A 16,933-nucleotide genomic window follows, 5' to 3' on the forward strand; every position below is an offset into this window, starting at 1 on the left:
CATGGTTAAATATTTTCCATTAAGAATGCCATGATCTGGCTCCTATTGTGTGTAGATTCATTTTCATTGGTGTGTTCTAATTTAGTTTTTGCAGAACTTTTTTTTCCTCCTTTAAGAGAATGAGCAGCTCTTTCTGGAAAATGGAGTAATTATTTTTGTTAAGCAAAGCATGGTAGAGTTGAAATTTAAATATTTATTTCCATCACAAACATATCTTGGCAGTCTCACTTTTCTACATCTTGTATTTGTAACAGTTTAATGATTCAGAATTACTTTAACATTTTTGAACCACTTCAAAAGAAACACCGCAACCCCTTCTGCTGAATGGACAATAGTTCTTATATCCCAAGAGCAGCCTCCTGGCTTTGAGAGATGGCTTTGTTGTAGCATGTCTGTGGCGATTGTTTTGTTGCATATTTCTTATAAAGACTTTTGCGTTTGCTGGTTTTACAGGGAGCCAGAATTGTTTGCAGTTTCAAGCCTTAGCTGTTGCATTTTAGAGTGTGATAAAACTGTTTCCTGGTTGCTTTGCAAACATGAAAACTTCAAAGTCCATTCCTTAGTTATGACAAGGGTTGTCATCTTTTCTACAGGCCCAGCTCCTGTAAACAGGCAGCTTAATCTTCATTCCAGGAAAAGCATCACTTGTTAAATTTCTCTGCGTCAAGCTGCTGTTGAGACCAGTGTAGCATAATGGTGAAGGCTGCAATCCTAAACACACCTATTAGTTAGTAAGCCTCACTGAACACAGTATAGCATATCTGTGTCTCGCGTTCATCAATGGAAGCCACGCTGCACTTCCATGCAGTGAGACTTAATTCCTTGCAGCCCCTTTGATCCTTTTTAATCAAGTCCCACTGATCCCCATTGGCCATTGAATCAAGCCCCACTAAACTTCCATAAAGTGGGAAGTCTTCCGTGGACTTGCTGACATACAGTGGGACTTACTTCCATGCATAGAAGCCTCATTGAACACCGTGGGGTTTATTCCCAGGATTGCACTGTAAAAGCCTAAGCTGTACATCTGCCATGAACTCACAAGGCATTCCTAAAGAAGCTATTCAGCCTCAGTCCCCACCACCACTGCAACGGTACTTTCAGAGTTGTTGTAAGGATAATTGTGATAATACACGTGTTCAAACACTCTAAAGTTCATTATGCAAACTAAAATATTATTATAAATTATTAAAATATCATTAGAAACAAAGGAAAGAGAACCAGTAAACAAGATGGTCATATTATTGTTATCGAAATCAAAAATAAAAAATGAACTTGAGCTTGAACTGTTCTGATCTCATTTTAGTAGATGACACCAGCTCCTACACAGTAAAGAATCAGAGAGCTGGAACAGACAGAACTGCAACTCATTCCAAACAGTTTTTGCAAGGCTGCTGACATATACATGCCACCACAGATATACATGCTATACGCAATAGGTTGGTTCACACATGCACATCCATCACATGATCTCTTATAACTTGAACACTTACAGCTGAATATGTGAACCAACTGATCACTCCTGGAAACTTGTTTATCTTTATTAAATGTCCTCAAAATATTAGTTGTTTTGAGATGTTTTAATTTATATTTTATTGTGATTTTAGACTGTTTTAAAGCCTAAACACAAACTATATACTATGAGTAAAAGAAGAGATGAACTCAAGTGGGTAAACTGAGTAGCGGAGAGGAGTGTGTGGAAGAGAAAGGGGTATTGAAATAAAGGTGTTGAATACCTTCATTTCAACTAAGGAAGTTGAAATAAGAGCAGGGCAGTTAATTCAGCATAAAGAGATTAAAATAATGTATATACTGTCCTGCATAGGGACCTAGCCACATGGCTTGGTCCTGCTTACCAGCTTGGTGGTGACAATAAATGCTGATGAATGGGAAATCAAGGTAAATTTGGAATGCATGTCACACACCTAGCTGCAAGGGTTGGGGCTGGGATCAGTGTCCTCCCTGGAAAGTGTGTGCCAAGAATTGGTGGGAAGACAATTTTAATTCAAGTATAGCTGTGAAAGAGAAACCAGTCTTAAGTTTTTGGAACAAGACGCAAAGAAGCGGGGCACGGGGGAGAGATTTGCAAAGGTATGTTCCAATTTTCAGAGGACTGATCACTCTTTAAAGAACAGTCCTGCTTGTTAAACTGTCAGTTGGATTTCCTCCCTACATATTTGTAAATAAATATATATTACAAAAATACCACAAGTCTCCACTACTTTTTCATCAGCAGGAAACTAATCTTGTAATTGCTGCCTTGAATTGCTACACTACTCAGAGAAGTGGAGAGGGGGAAAAAATAGAATATTTTAAATAATTTAGAAGCAAGGATATTAATCAATTACAAATATTATTGGCTGTCACTCTCAGTTTAAATGTCCACTGCAGCACTTCATAGCTGATAAAGTATCCTTTATTTGAGGTACTGTGTTATAGCATTTTATATCCAAATATTGCTGAAATTTCACAAGATCATTAACTGAGGACAAATATTGTTTGTCCCCATCTCTGACAGCTTTTAGAAAGTCTTTAAAAACACATCTCTTCACCCAGACTTTTAATTAATGTTGTTTTAATGGTTTTAATGCTGTTTTAAAATATTGTTTTAAAACTTTTAAATTATTGTAATGTGTGTGTTTCTCTCCCCCCCATTTTTGTCTTAACGAATGTTTTACTTTGTTTTTATTCTGTTGTAAACCGTCCAGAGACGTAAGTTTTGGGCAGTTTAAAGAAATGTTTAAATAAATAAATAAATAAATAAATAAATAAATAAATAGCTTGTTTCAATCCAATCCTATGGACATTTAGTCAAATGTAAGTCCCATTGAATTAAGTGAGATTTATAGGTATACATAGGATTGCAGCCTTACTCTAGTAAAACTTAGACAATGCTTTGTACCTGCAGGTATATTTTCTAAATATGGTACAGAATAATTTAGGGTTGCTGTAAAATATGAAAAGATCATTCAGCTGCTTTTCGATCAACAGAAAATAAGTGACTGAATATATCTGCAATTTGAGTTAGTCTGGGCAATGATTTGGAATATGATACTTCAGGAAAATGGCTGCTGATTGTCCTTAACAGCTTAAATTTAGTTAAAAGCCAAGGAAACCATTTCAACTCACAAGACACATCCACTCTCATGCTTCAAAAGCAAATAAACTGTACAGTGCTCTAGGTACCACGTGCACACCAGAATCCTAAACAACTGCAATAGCTTCCTGCAGACCTATATTAATGCTTCAGGGAGAAAAGCTGCAGGTGAGTGATCCTTCATTGCTAGTTCTTATTCTCCAATGTATGCCTCTTTCGGTTTTCTCATATAGTTCTATCAGCTGGAGACTCCCTGCACTTGAACTTGACCTTGGAAGGTACTTTGCATGATGCTTGGTTTGGAAGTTTCTTAAACAACATGTGCATGTTAGTGCTAGTGCCCATATACCACATAAAAAGAACCCCAATCCTGCATGAAACAGGAATCACTGAACCAGCACGACATATGACAAAGCACATATTAGGCAGGGTGTAAGCTCCTAACTTTCTTTGTACCTGAAAATACTTCCTGCATTTGCCAAAATACTGCCTGGTCTTCAAATATTGAGCAACTGAAATGACTAAACAGGATGAGCAAGAGGAACTGTCAAAAGTTCGTCTTGCTCGCCTGGTGGCTACTCGGGAGCGACCTTCTCCACTGCTGCCCTGAGGCTTTGGAACACGCTCCCTGCTGAAATAAGAGTTCATCTCTTACAACTTTTTAAAAGGCAAGTCAAGACACATTTGTTCACCCAGGCTTTTAATTAGATACTGTTTTAATAGTTTGATGATTTTTAATAGTTTTAAAGTTGTTTAAAATTTTAAATTGTTGCAATGTTTTAACCTGTTTACTTGTTTTTATTGTAAACTACACAAAGATTTGCATTTTGGGTGGTATACAAATATCTTAAATGAATGAATGAATGAATAAATAAATAAATAAATAAATAAAATGTAAGAAGGCTTTTTCTTGGTAAAATACAGGAGTGGTTTACCACTGCCTTCTCCCGAAAAGAATGAAATGATGCCTTTGTCATTATCACTGAAGTGATTGTCCACCTCCAGCACCTTCCCATATCGCTGCTGCTCAATATAGGTGCCTGCTTGCTTTAGCTGGGCAGCTGGGATGATCTTCACACTTTGGGTGACCCTACTGGGACTATACCTCCTGGCATACTTCGCTCATCCCTCCCAGGAACACACACACACATACCTGCCACGATAAGGCAGCATAGCAGGACCAAGAAAACTACATGGATTGACAAAATGGAATGATAGTTGATGTATTGCCGGATGATGGGCTGCTCAGGTCGGATGCTACTCAACATGCTCCTGAAGGAGCTGAGGATCTCTCAGAGTACAGATGGTGTTTATGAGACGGTTAAACTAAAGCCTTGTGGACGTCGGGCAGCTGATGTTTCTGTGCGGGAAAAGAAAATCTGAAGCTGCAAAGACAGAATTACAATGGGAATGTGGAACATAAGAAGCATGAATAAGGGAAAGCTCAACACAGTGAAAGATGAAATGAATAGACTACAGCTTGACATCTTGGGCATCAGTGAATGACAATGGACTGGAATGGGACACTTTCAGTCAGAAAACCATACCGTTTACTACTTAGGACACAAAAACCAAAGAAGGAACGGTGTTGCTTTCATAGTCAGGAAGGATATAGCAATGACAGTACTTGGGTACAATGCGGTCAGTGTCCGACTAATATCAATTAGATTTCCTGGACAACCCTTTAACATGAAAGTCTATGCCCCAACAAATGATGCAGAAGAAGAGAAAGTTGGTGAGTTTTATGCTCAAGTTCAGTCTGAAATTGACAGAACGTGCAAGCAAGATGTGCTGCTGGTGGCTGGAGACTGGAATGCCAAAGTTGGAAAAGGTAAAGAGGAAAACACAGTCAGCCTATATGGCCTAGGAAACAGAAATGAAGCAGGAGAATGACTTATTAGTTTCTGCCAAGCCAATGATCTCTTCATTGCTAACACATTCTTCAGACAACCAAAGTGGCGCCTATACACATGGACATCATCAGATGGAATAAACAGAAATCAAACTGATTACATTATTGGTGCAAGAAGGTGGAAGAGCTCAGTTATAACAGCAAATACATGGCCAGGGGCCGATTGTGGAACTGATCATGAACTGCTCATATGCAAGTTCCAAGTCAAGCTAAAGTGGAAAAACAAAGCTTTCCATCTTCCACGATGTGATCTTGAGAATGTACCTGCCATTTTCAAGGAGAACATCAGGAACCACTTTGAAGTTCTGAATCTCATTGATAGGGAACCAGAGGAACTGTGGAATGAAATCAGAGGAGTTGTTAAGGATGAATGTGAAAAGAGACTGCCAAAGACCAAGAAACAGAAGACAGCAAAATGAATGTCAGAACCGATGGTGGAAACTGCCCAGAAGAGGAGAGAACCCAAAGTCATGAAAGATAAAGACCTCAGGAAGGAACTTAAAAGGGAATTTTAGAAAGCTGTAAGAAGAGACACGGAGCAATACTACAACGACATCTGTAAAGACTTTGAGGATGGAAACAGACACCGAAAAACAAGGCAAGTTTTCCAAAAGGTCTCTGAACTCAGAGGAAGGTTCCAACCTCGAATTGGTATGTTAAGGGATGCCAAAGGACAGATAGTAACTAATTCAGAGAAGATCAAACAGAGATGGAAGGAGTATACTGAAAATCTGTACAGCAGGGACATCAATGTCCAAGATACTCAAGAAGATATTCCCTACTTGCAAGTACCTCTAGCACGGGAAGATGAAGTTAGACCAGCACTCCAGTCATTACCAAGTCGGAAGGCTACAGGAATTGATGGAATAGCTACAGAAATATGACAGGCAACAGAAGACGAATCAGTCAAGGCTCTAACCAAAATATGCCAGCAATTTGGAGAATTTGGAAAACACAGTGGCCAACAGATTGGAAGAGGTCAGTCTATATACCCATACCAAAGAAAGGAGATTTAACAGATTGAGCAAACCATCGCACAATATCCTTAAATTCATATGCTAGCACAGTCCAGAGAGAACATAGTGAAAGAGACTGGTTCCAGATCGACAAAGGAGTAAGACAAGGCTGTATACTTTCTCCTTACTTATTCAATTTATATGCTGAACTGAAAGGAGCTAGATTGGAAGAAGATGAGCGTGGTTTTAAAGTTGGAGGAAGAAACATCAATAACCTGAGCTACGCTGATGACACCACCTTGATAGCTGAGAATGCTGATGATCTGCAAGCTCTAGTAATGCAGGCCAAGGAGCACAGTGAAAAAATGGGACTACAATTAAAAAGACTAAAGTAATGACAATGGGTACAGCAAACAGCCTCAGAATTGACAATGAAGACATTAAAGTGGTGGATCACTTCTGCCTTTTAGAACTGACCATCAACAGTAAAGGATCCAGCAGTCTAGAAATACGCAGCAGACCAGCACTTGGTAGGGTTGCAATGAAGGCCTTGGAAAGAATATTTAGATGCTGTGATGTGTCTACAGCTACAAAGATTAGAATTGTTCAGACAATGGTTTCCCCCATAATATTCTATGGATGTGAAAGCTGGACCTTGAGGAAGCAAGATAGAAAAAGCATTGACGCTTTTGAAGTTTGGTGCTGGAGAAGACTTTTGAGGATACCATGGACAGCCAGGAAAACAAACAAATGGCTCATAGAACAAATCAATCCAGAATTTTCACTAGAGGCAAAAATGACCAGGCTCAAACTATCATACTTCAGACACATTATGCAAAGACCCAGCTTCCTTGAGAAGTTTATAATGCTGGGGAAAGTTGAAAGAAAGAGAAGAAGAAGATGACCAGCAGCAAGGTGGATGGACTCGATTATGACAGCAATGAATGTACCACTGAGAGACCTTAAAGGCCAAGCTGAAGACAGATCATCCTGGAGAGAATCTATCTGTGTGGTTGCTAAGAGTCGACACTGACTTGACGGCACTTAATCAATCTATCAATCAAGAAGGCTTTACCAAAACAAAAACAAAAACAAAAACCCACGGCAAGCCATCCACAATGACTGGGAATATGGTATCTCTTGGTAAAATGATCTCAATCTGTGGAAATTTTCCAAGTCAGGAGTTTTACCTGTCACATGGGTTGGGCCCATAACATGTTGGGTTAGCCCCATAGTTGTCATGACATCCCGAGCTGGCCCCAGACAAAGCAGCCTTGGCATGGTTGCAGAACAAGCCTGCAGAACAAGCTTGGGATCTTCAACACCAAGTCCAAGATCAGCTCAGTCAGCTTGGTGGCTAGCACATCAACAGAATCCCCGGTCTGTCTCTCATGCTATTTTGTACTGTACTGCTTTGTTTGTCAAGCAAACACAATTGCACAACAACCAAACTGAGCATCTGAAATAACTTTTGAAGTGTGCATGTTGGCTGCTGCTCAATATATTCAGGTACGTACAGTGCATCTTCTGTGTGAAGGGAGAGGTACCTCTACTCCTTGGCCAAAGCATGGAAGAAAAAGACACAAGCACTGGATTATCATGTACTTCAATTTTAGTGTGCCCAAGTGTTGTTAAGTAAGATTATTATTAATGCATTTTTTGTATGGCTGTTTGTTTTACAATCATATTGTTGTGATGTCAAATTTCTGGGTAACTTTCCAGTCTGACCCATAGTGAAAAATAACTGTTTGGCAATCTAACACAGGTGATAAATGTGCTTAATCCCATGGAAATCAAAGGGTTTTATTTTGTATTGGACTTTCTCTTCATGTAGCATAGTTTCTTATGCACAATATAATATTAAGTATGTTAATTGTTTTCTTGAAATTACATAGTACATGTTATCATGTAATTATATAAGGTCAACTGTTTAAGTAGAAGAGAGCTATGCATAGGAACATACAGGAAACTGCCATATACTGAGTCAGACCATTGGTCTATCTAGCTCAGTATCGTCTTCACAGACTGGCAGTGGCTTCTCCAAGGTTGCAGGAAGGAATCTCTCTCAGCTCTGTCTTGGAGAGGCCAGGGAGGGAACTTGAAACCTTCTGCTCTTCCCAAAGCGGCTTCATCCCCTGAGAGGAATATCTTGCAGTGCTCACACATCAAGTCTCCCATTCAGATGCAACCAGGGCAGACCCTGCTTAGCTATGGGGACAAGTCATGCTTGCTACCACAAGACCAGCTCTCCTCTCCACAGACCAGCTCTCCTCTCCACATGTGCATCACTCCCATTGAAACTAATGAAACTTTGGCTGGTTTGTGCCCTTTGAAAAAAACACAGCACTAAATAATGAAAAGTTTATTGTCTTAGTATGCTGAAAAGTGCTCCCAATACCAATTTATATAAATGCCCTATGCAACTGTCAAATTTGAGAATTCAGTCCTATGTACCTATCAAATGCCTGGAGAATATTTTGAGGACTTCAGTATCAAAAGAATGTGCCAAAGAGAAGAAAGAAAATGTGAAAGTACACTAATTGTTAACAGGTTTAGCAGAAATCTCACTTTCCTCAACAGTGTAAAAGATGCCCACATGTTTCCCCTTTCTTTCCTATCAAGAAAGGTGACAGACATTCCAAAGGAAGTGATCATGATTTGCCATTTATTAGGTAGACTTGCTTTTAGCTTGGTAATCAAGTACAAGAGATATTTTGTGGTATGAGATTTTTTTCCCCACAGCATCAGCGATTTCAAATAGTGTTCATCATTTTGTATTGGATAGAGCACAAGAAATAATAAAACATCAAAGACTCTATTTTGATGTACAGTTTCCAGCTGGTTAGAGGGGAGGCAGACAGGACAGAATGACCAACAGGGGAGATGAAATGGAGTGCTTAGGAAGAGCCCTGATGGGGCTATGTTCCAACTTGTTACAGCAAGCTAAGCTGCTGCTGAAGCCAATGGAAGTTTTGCCTCCCTGTGGTTGAGATCTTAAGCACATTTCACTGAAAAATAGAGGGCCATTCAGATGTTACTTTTCTAGGTAGGGCAGATAAAGAAGCCAATCACTTGTGCCACTCAATGCTCATTAAAAATGTGATAAACATAGAGATTCTCAAGTAGCTGACTTCCCTAGCTTCCCCACATGCTGAATTCTGCTGGATCTCTTTAGTCCCCAGGTCTCTTCACATATTTGCAAAACATTTGCATGGATGATATAAACTCAGTCGAACAGCAGGATTATGCCCGCCTGCTTCACCTTAATGCATTAGATGTAGCATTTAAATGAATCGGCCATGCACAGAGTCCTTTAGGCATACATCTAAGATGTATTCAATTCAGCTTATATGCGAGTAGAGCATTGCCAAGGAAGTCCAACACAGATGAGAGGACTGGGGAAAAGGAAGCTGAAAGGGAAAGTCAAGAGGGTCAAATGGAAGCATGGAACTGCAATAACAGAAGCTCAGTTGTAGGAATGTGCACAAAACCAGTTTTCCAGGTTTGGTTCAAGTCTGAATTTGGCTCAGATCAAACCAGGCAAGTTTGGTTTTGGCACCCTGAATGAGGGGCCTGGCTTGGATCGAATTCAAACCAGTTCAGGTCCAGTTCAAGGCTGCCAGGGACCTTTTTAAAAAATGCCAGACTTACTACCTCCGGGCCCTCGGGGGTGCTGCTGGAAGCCATGGGGGTGGGGTCCTCTGGCGGTTCACCCTTCCCCTGATGGTCTCCCCCTGGTCTCCCCCTGGGCTGTTTTGGGCCATTTTGGGGACTGTTCTGGCCCTTTCTGAGGTGGCAGTGGCTATCTTGGAGGCCACCTGCATATGTGCCCTGGCCATTTGCATGGCCGTGTCATGACCTGGCCACACAAATGACCAGCGCAGATATGCAGTGGCCTCCAAAATGGCCACCATCTCAGAAATAATAATAATAATAATAAATTTGATTTCTATACCACCCTTCCAAAAATGGCTCAGGCAGGTTTACACAGAGAAACAATAAATGAATAAGATGGCTCCCTGTCCCCAAAGGGCTCACATTCTATAAAGAAACACAAGATAGACACCAGTAACAGTCACTGGAGGTACTGTGCTAGGGGTGGATAGGGCCAGTTACTCTCCCCCTGCTAAATAAAGAGAATCACCACGTTAAAAGGTGCCTCTTTGCCCAGTTAGCAGGGGAACTGCTAACAGCTAAAGGGCCGGAACAGCCCCAAAATGACCCTTAGAAGACCATGGGAGGAGGTGGGAAACTGCTGGAGTCCATCTTCTGCAGCCACGGCAGCAACCCCTGAGGCAGCCAAACATGATGGCAAGTTTAATTTAATTTTTTTTAAATGTAGAACACCCAAACCAGCCCTGAGATGTCCTGTGGTGTTTGGCTCAACCTCGAGATGGACCGGTTCGAGGTTGAGCTGGTTTGCACATCCCTGCTCAGTTGGAATGTATACCAAGAAGGAGCAAAGGTACCACTAAGTTCAGGAGGACACCAGCATGGCTAACAAGCAAAGTCAGGAAAGCTATGAAAGGGAAGAAGACTTCCTTCAGAAAATGGAAGTCCTGCCTAAATGAAGAGAACAGAAAGGAATATAAACTCTGGCAAAAGAAATGCAAGGAGACAATAAGGAGGCAAATAGAGAGTTTGAGGAGCATATAGCTAAAAGTGTCAAGGGGAATAACAACAATTTTTAAAATATATATCAGAAGCAGAAAACCTGTCAGAGAGGTAGTTGAATTCTTAGATGATCAGGGTGTGAAAGGGATTAAAGAGGATAAGGAGATTGCAGATAAATTGAATAAGTTCTTTGCATCTGTCTTCACGGAAGAGGATACTGACAATATACCAACTCCAGAATTGAGCATCTCAGGCCTGAAGGCTGGAGAATTTGGCCAATTTGAGGAGACTGTTTTGAAAAACAGAAAATTAACAAATTGCCAGGGCCAGATGGCATCCACCCAAGAGTTCTGAAGGAATTCAAATGTGAAATTGCTGATTTCCTAGCAAAAATATGTAACTTGTCCCTACAATCAGGCTCTGAACCAGAGGACTGGAAAGTAGCTAAGGTAACTCTGATTTTCAAAAAGGGTTCCGGGGGGATCTGGGAAACTACAAGCCGGGTATCTCAACTTCTGTTCTGGGTAAATCGATGGAAAGCATACTTAAGGGCAAAATTGTTAAACATATAGAAGAACAGGTCTTGCTGAAGGAGAACCAGCATGGCTTCTGCAAGAGCAAGTCTTGCCTCAGTAAATGTGGATAAAAGTGATCTGCCTGACACAGTATACTTGGACTTCCAAAAAGCTTTTGACAAAGTTCCCCACCTAAGGCTCTTGAGTAAACGTAGCAGTTATGGGATCAAAGGACAGGTTCATGTGTGGATTGATAACTGGTTGAAGGACAGGAAAGCGAGGGTAGGAATAAATGGACAGTTTTCACAATGGAGGGAATTAAGAAGTGGAGTCCCCCGGGATATATATTGAAACCAGTGCTCTTTAACTTGTTTATAAATTATCTAAGTAAGCAGCAAAGTGGCCAAATTAGCAGATGACACTAGACTATTTAGCGGGCGACAAAATGGCAAATGAGGTTCAATGTAAATGATGCATATGGGGCAAAACCCTCCAACTTCACATATACACTGATGGGATCTGAGCAGTCAGTGACTGACCGGGAGAGGGATCTTGGGGTTATGCTGGTCAGTTCATTGAAAATGTCAACTCAGTGTTCAGCAGCTGTGAAAAAATCAATTCCATGCTAGGGACCATTAGGAAAGGGATTGAAAATAAAACTGCTAATATTATAATGTTCTTATAGAAATCTATGGTGTGGCCACATTGTGACTACTGTGTATAGTTCTGGTCACCTATCTTAAGAAGAATATTGTAGAACTGAAGAAGGAGCAGGAGTGGGCAACCAAGATGATCAGGGGCCTGGAGCACCTTCCTTATGAGGCAAGGCTACAGCATCTGCAGCTTTTTAGTTTGGAAAAGAGGCAACTATAGGGAGACAAGATAGAGGTGTATAAAATTATGCATGGAGAAGAGAGGGTAGACACTAAAGCCAGGGGTCATTCCATGAAACCAAAGGCCGGGAAATTTAGCACCAGCAGAAGGAAGTACTTTTTCACACAGCACATTAATCTATAGAATTCTCTGCCACGGGCTGTGGCAATGACCACTAGCTTGGATGGCTTTAAAAGGGACTTAGACAAAGTCATGGAGTACAGGTCTATCAATGGCTACTAGTTTGGTGGCTATAGGCCACTTCCAGCCTCAGAGACAAGATGCCTCTAAATACTAGTTGCAGAGGAGCAACAGCAAGAGAGAGGGTATGCCCTCACCTCTTGAATGTGGGCTTCTCAGAGGCATCTGGTGAAATAGGATGTTGGACTAGATAGACCGTGGGCCTGATCCAGCAGGGCTGTTCTTAGTTTCTTATGTTCTTACACAACCTTCCTTTCCTGCCCCAATTTTGTGGGTAAAGATAACATATTATTGCCTACACACTATAGAAATATATGCAACATTTGGACATCATGTGTAATCTGTAAAGGTGGTCAGGTTGGGAAATATGTTCTCCCCACAGTCCCATCAGTTTTTGGTGGTATTGTTTTTCTTTTTTAACAGCTCTGCTGTGTTCTGTACATTCCAAACTATCTTGAGCTTGTATCTAAACTTTCCCTGGAACAACCAGTGTATGCCAGAGAGTATACTAGTGCTGAACTGAACATTCGCACTGAAGGATTTTCAGCTTGAACTCAGAGATATGGGAGGCATTGTCTGTGTGCATGAAACTGGAGTAGTTTTAGAAATTATTTGAATTTTGCAGGCAGTTTACAGTAGCTGGCTATGGCAACTGCTATTTCGTCTAAGCTTTTTTTTTTTTTTGGCTGTCTTTTTGGTAGTGGTGATGGTGGTAGTGGCGGCAGTGGTAGTGGCAGAGATTAAACCTTTCTCAGCAAACTGGAGCAGCAACATCTCACGATTCCCCCACATCAATGTCCCAACTGTAATGCTATGTCATGCTGTACTATCATTTCAAGAAGGATTCTCAGGGGAAAATAGCAGTCACCATGCTGGGGGTTGCCATGTTTCCCCCCAAAGTACCCTCCAAATGACACTACTTCATACACAGCATCATATTGGGTCATTGGGGGAAGGGGAATCATGGTGGACGGTGGGGTCAGCAACTGTGAAGAGCTCCATCTTTGTCAAAGAAGTGACAACAAAAAATTTTAAGGAAAAAAGAGAAGACAGCAGCCTCCTGTCAGCAGTAAGCTGCCTGCATTGTCAAAACATTGACAAGATTTCTCAGCTCCCCTGACAAATCTGTTAGAACACCCTACCCCATTTTCACCATCTATGAGTGGGGAGGATAAAATGGTGATGGTGAAGGGGTGATGTCTGGATCACTCTTGGTCAATTGTGTTTCTGATTTTGATTCCCTACTCTCCCAGCTATATGCAACCACATATTCCAAGAGCACTATAGCCCTATTCAGGCATTGAGTCTCCATGGAAGACCAACACATGCAGAGGGCAAATCCAGCTAGCTATGCCCCCTATACCAGCATGCTCCCTGGCCACGCCACCCAGGTTTCTTAATGATAGGACAAAATCTCCAGTCTCCACATTCAGTGTTCCTACTAACAGGGATTCCCAGATGTTGACTATAACTCCCATCAGCTCCAAGCAAAAGCCACTGCAGCTGGGGATTATGGGAGTTGTAGTCAACAACATCTGGAAATCCCTGTTAGAGGGAACACTGTCCACATTCAATACCTGTCCTCTGCAGATGTGCTGAATGCAAGGGTGGGGGTGGGGTGGGTTAGCCACCACACTCCCATTTGTTCTTTCTATACGCTGGTCCCCCACAGAGGAATAATACCTGAATAGGACTGATGTCTATCTGTAAATTGAGCTGCAGACCAGCACTACTCCTACTACAGTACACATGTGAACAATTTAATGTAAGCTTTGGCAAATTCTTCATAAAACTACAAAGGGCAATTTAGAAGCAGGTGAAAAGGAGCACTGGAAGAGGGGGAAGGGAACAAGGGAGCCCTTGAGGAAGTAATAACCCAGAGGTTTAAAAAATATATTGATTAGAAAAAAATATTATTTTAATCAAAAAATATGTCTTTTAGCAAAGGAACAAAAAGGGTGGGTAGAGAGAAAGAAAATAAAGTATGTGCTGAAGACGTACGTTTAATTTGTTGTGATGTTCCCTGAATATTGAACTGAACTGTCATCAGTCCTCTTGCAGTCGTCAGTCAATCATCACGAAGGGCTTGGTAAGAAAGCCAAAATCGTTCCATTTGTTGGGGCAGGGAAAGCAAATATTAATCAGGGTGTACAGGGCGGTGTCAGGGATCAGCCAATTCAAGCACTGGCCAGGAGCCCAGGAACAACAGAGGGCCCAAGCCCAGCCCCGAGGCCTGACCCAGGGCCTGGCTCATTTGAGAGGCTGGGCACTGCCCACTGCCACCAAGCTCCTTTAGGGGCTTTCTGTTGCAGTCTGGAGCACTTCATGTCAGCCAGCACAACCAGCACAGATACTGAAAAGCTACCCAGATACTGGAGGGTAGGGACCCTATGCACTAGAGATGTGCACAAGCCATTTGTGCAGGCGCGGGCAGGGAGCGCTTCCCTTAAGGAGCAGGTAAGCACGCCCTTACCTGATCTGCTGCCACCCCACCACTTTTCTGGGCATAGCGCTTGCTCGAGCAAAAGCTGTGCGCAGCTGTGGCGCTGTTCCCTGCAGGCCTGACTCATTTACGAGGCTGGGCAGCAGCAGAGATCTGGCACATGATCTGGAGACTATGTGGAGCGCCGAGTGGCCACCACTATCTTAAAAACAACAACAACAACAACAACAACAACAACAGTATAATGTGCTTGTCTCATTGCTGGGTGACTGTGGTATAGCTGTGGGGTGATCATAATACATTTTTGTGGATTTTTTAAAATGCTGATGGCCAATGAAGCGCTCTACACCCACTGCAGCTTTCTGCAGCAGTCTGGAACACTTCATGAAAGCCAGCACAGACAATGCAAAGCATTCCTGCTACCCAGATATTGGGGGCAGGGACTTTGCGTCAGGGTCCCATGCAACCTGGTGCCAACCCTGAGTGCATAATCTTTTTAATGCTATTTAATGACACAACTATGCTCTTCTACACAATGTACAATATGCTCGACAGGCAGCTGTATGCGTAACATTTTCTCAGAAGACACAACCTTGTGTATTTAGTATGACTTCTCTCTGACTGCATTTATGTCTAATGAGACATGATTCCCACCTGATCTTTTTCATCTATCTTCAGAGACAAAAAGATAAAACAGATAGCCTGTTTCTGTCAGAATCTGTTCTTTGGTGTTAAAAAAACATGCTATAGTTTTATTTCTCTCGCTTCTAAGTTTTCTGCCTTGATCTTATAAAACATTACAAATAATCAGACAAAGTAGGCTACATATAATTTATTATTATTTCCTACATTAAAACACATTTTGAGCCTCAACAACTTTCCAAGATAATCCTAATGCTAGCAAACAAATTCAAAAGATTTTGTTCCAGGAAGCTATATTGAGTGGAATGTTCCTTTTTGAATTAGCTTCTGTTTTGATTGTCAACCATGCTCTTGAAGTAAGGGATGGATCCGTCAAGATAAATAGAGCAAAATCAGAGGATTTTTTAAAACCCAGTGATGCTGACTAAAACTATCTGTTGATATTAATGTAGTTTGGATCAAGCTCTTGATTTGCAGCCCTCTTATCTCTAAAGGACTACTTACTCCCACATGAACCAGCCTGATTGCTAAAATCATTTGAGGATATTCACAGGGTGCCCACACCATCAAAAATTAGGCAGCTGATAACCAGGATGCGGGGCCTTTCAATTGAAGAGCACCATCTTTGGGATGCTCTTCCCAGGGAGGCACACCTAGTGCCAATCTGAATGACTTCTAGTTGGCAGGTAAGTACTTTTTTTATTCATCTAATCTTTTAAGGATACTGCTATTAGTTGCTCATTTTATTTCAAACCTGTTCTGCTGTTTTAATATTTAATATCGTTTTGCACTAATACAATTTTTATTTCAATAGCTGAAACTGTTTTTAAACTTCTTCTGCATGATCCCCACAGGACATTAAGATCCTCTAGAGAAGCCCGTCTCCGGATGCCGCCAGCTCGCCTGGCAGTGACTCAGGAGCTGGCCTCCTCTGTAGCTCTGGAATGCGGCTCTGGAATGTGCTCCCTATAGCTGTTCGTGATTCAGCATCTTTACCCGCCTTTAAAAGAGCCCTTAGGATCACATCTTTTTAGCCTGTTTTTTTTTAGCAATCTGTGAATGTTTTAAATTGTTGTCTTAATGGTTGTTTTATTCTGCTTTTATTGTATTCACTTTTGTGAACTGCCTAGAGCCTTTGGAGTCAGGTGCTATATTGATTGATTGATTGATTGATTGATTAATATTGTTCTTTGTTGAATTGTAAGCCATTTTAGAAATCTACAGAATTGAAAAGTGGGATAGAATTTTGCTAGCAAAAATATCAAAGATGCATACTCTCACTTAATATAATGATACCCATAATAAGGCATTTTGGGTCTTCAAGGTGCTTCACATACATTGTGTCAATAATCCTTACAATAATCCTAGAAAGCTAGTACCGGTAGTATTATTCTCCCCATATTGATGACAGAGAATTAAGAGATACTAAGGTTGGGCACATGAGTATTTTATTTCCCCCCCATATGATTCTGGTCAACGTGTGGGACACACTGTTCATGCACCCCTATGATCTGTGCTGTTCCTAGCAGCTTGGATCTCTGGCGGCCAGTAAAATGAGTCATGGCCTTCAGGAATCCCTAAATGCACTGCTGCATTTAGGGATTCCCCTTGAGTTGGGTATTCTCTGCACCCAGCTCTATGTCTGCTTGGGCTGCATGCAGCCTGAACAAACACACCACCCTG

General features: G+C 41.4%; 1 protein-coding gene across 2 annotated transcripts in view; it reads right to left on the minus strand.

The window, feature by feature from the left end:
- Positions 1-16,933, minus strand: part of POU6F2 (POU class 6 homeobox 2) — a 559,658-nt gene that overhangs the window by 528,337 nt on the left and 14,388 nt on the right. The gene's annotated exons all lie outside the window — the stretch shown is intronic.

Source organism: Hemicordylus capensis, chromosome 6 (genome assembly GCF_027244095.1).
Source record: "Hemicordylus capensis ecotype Gifberg chromosome 6, rHemCap1.1.pri, whole genome shotgun sequence".
NCBI classification, from domain to species: domain Eukaryota; kingdom Metazoa; phylum Chordata; class Lepidosauria; order Squamata; family Cordylidae; genus Hemicordylus; species Hemicordylus capensis.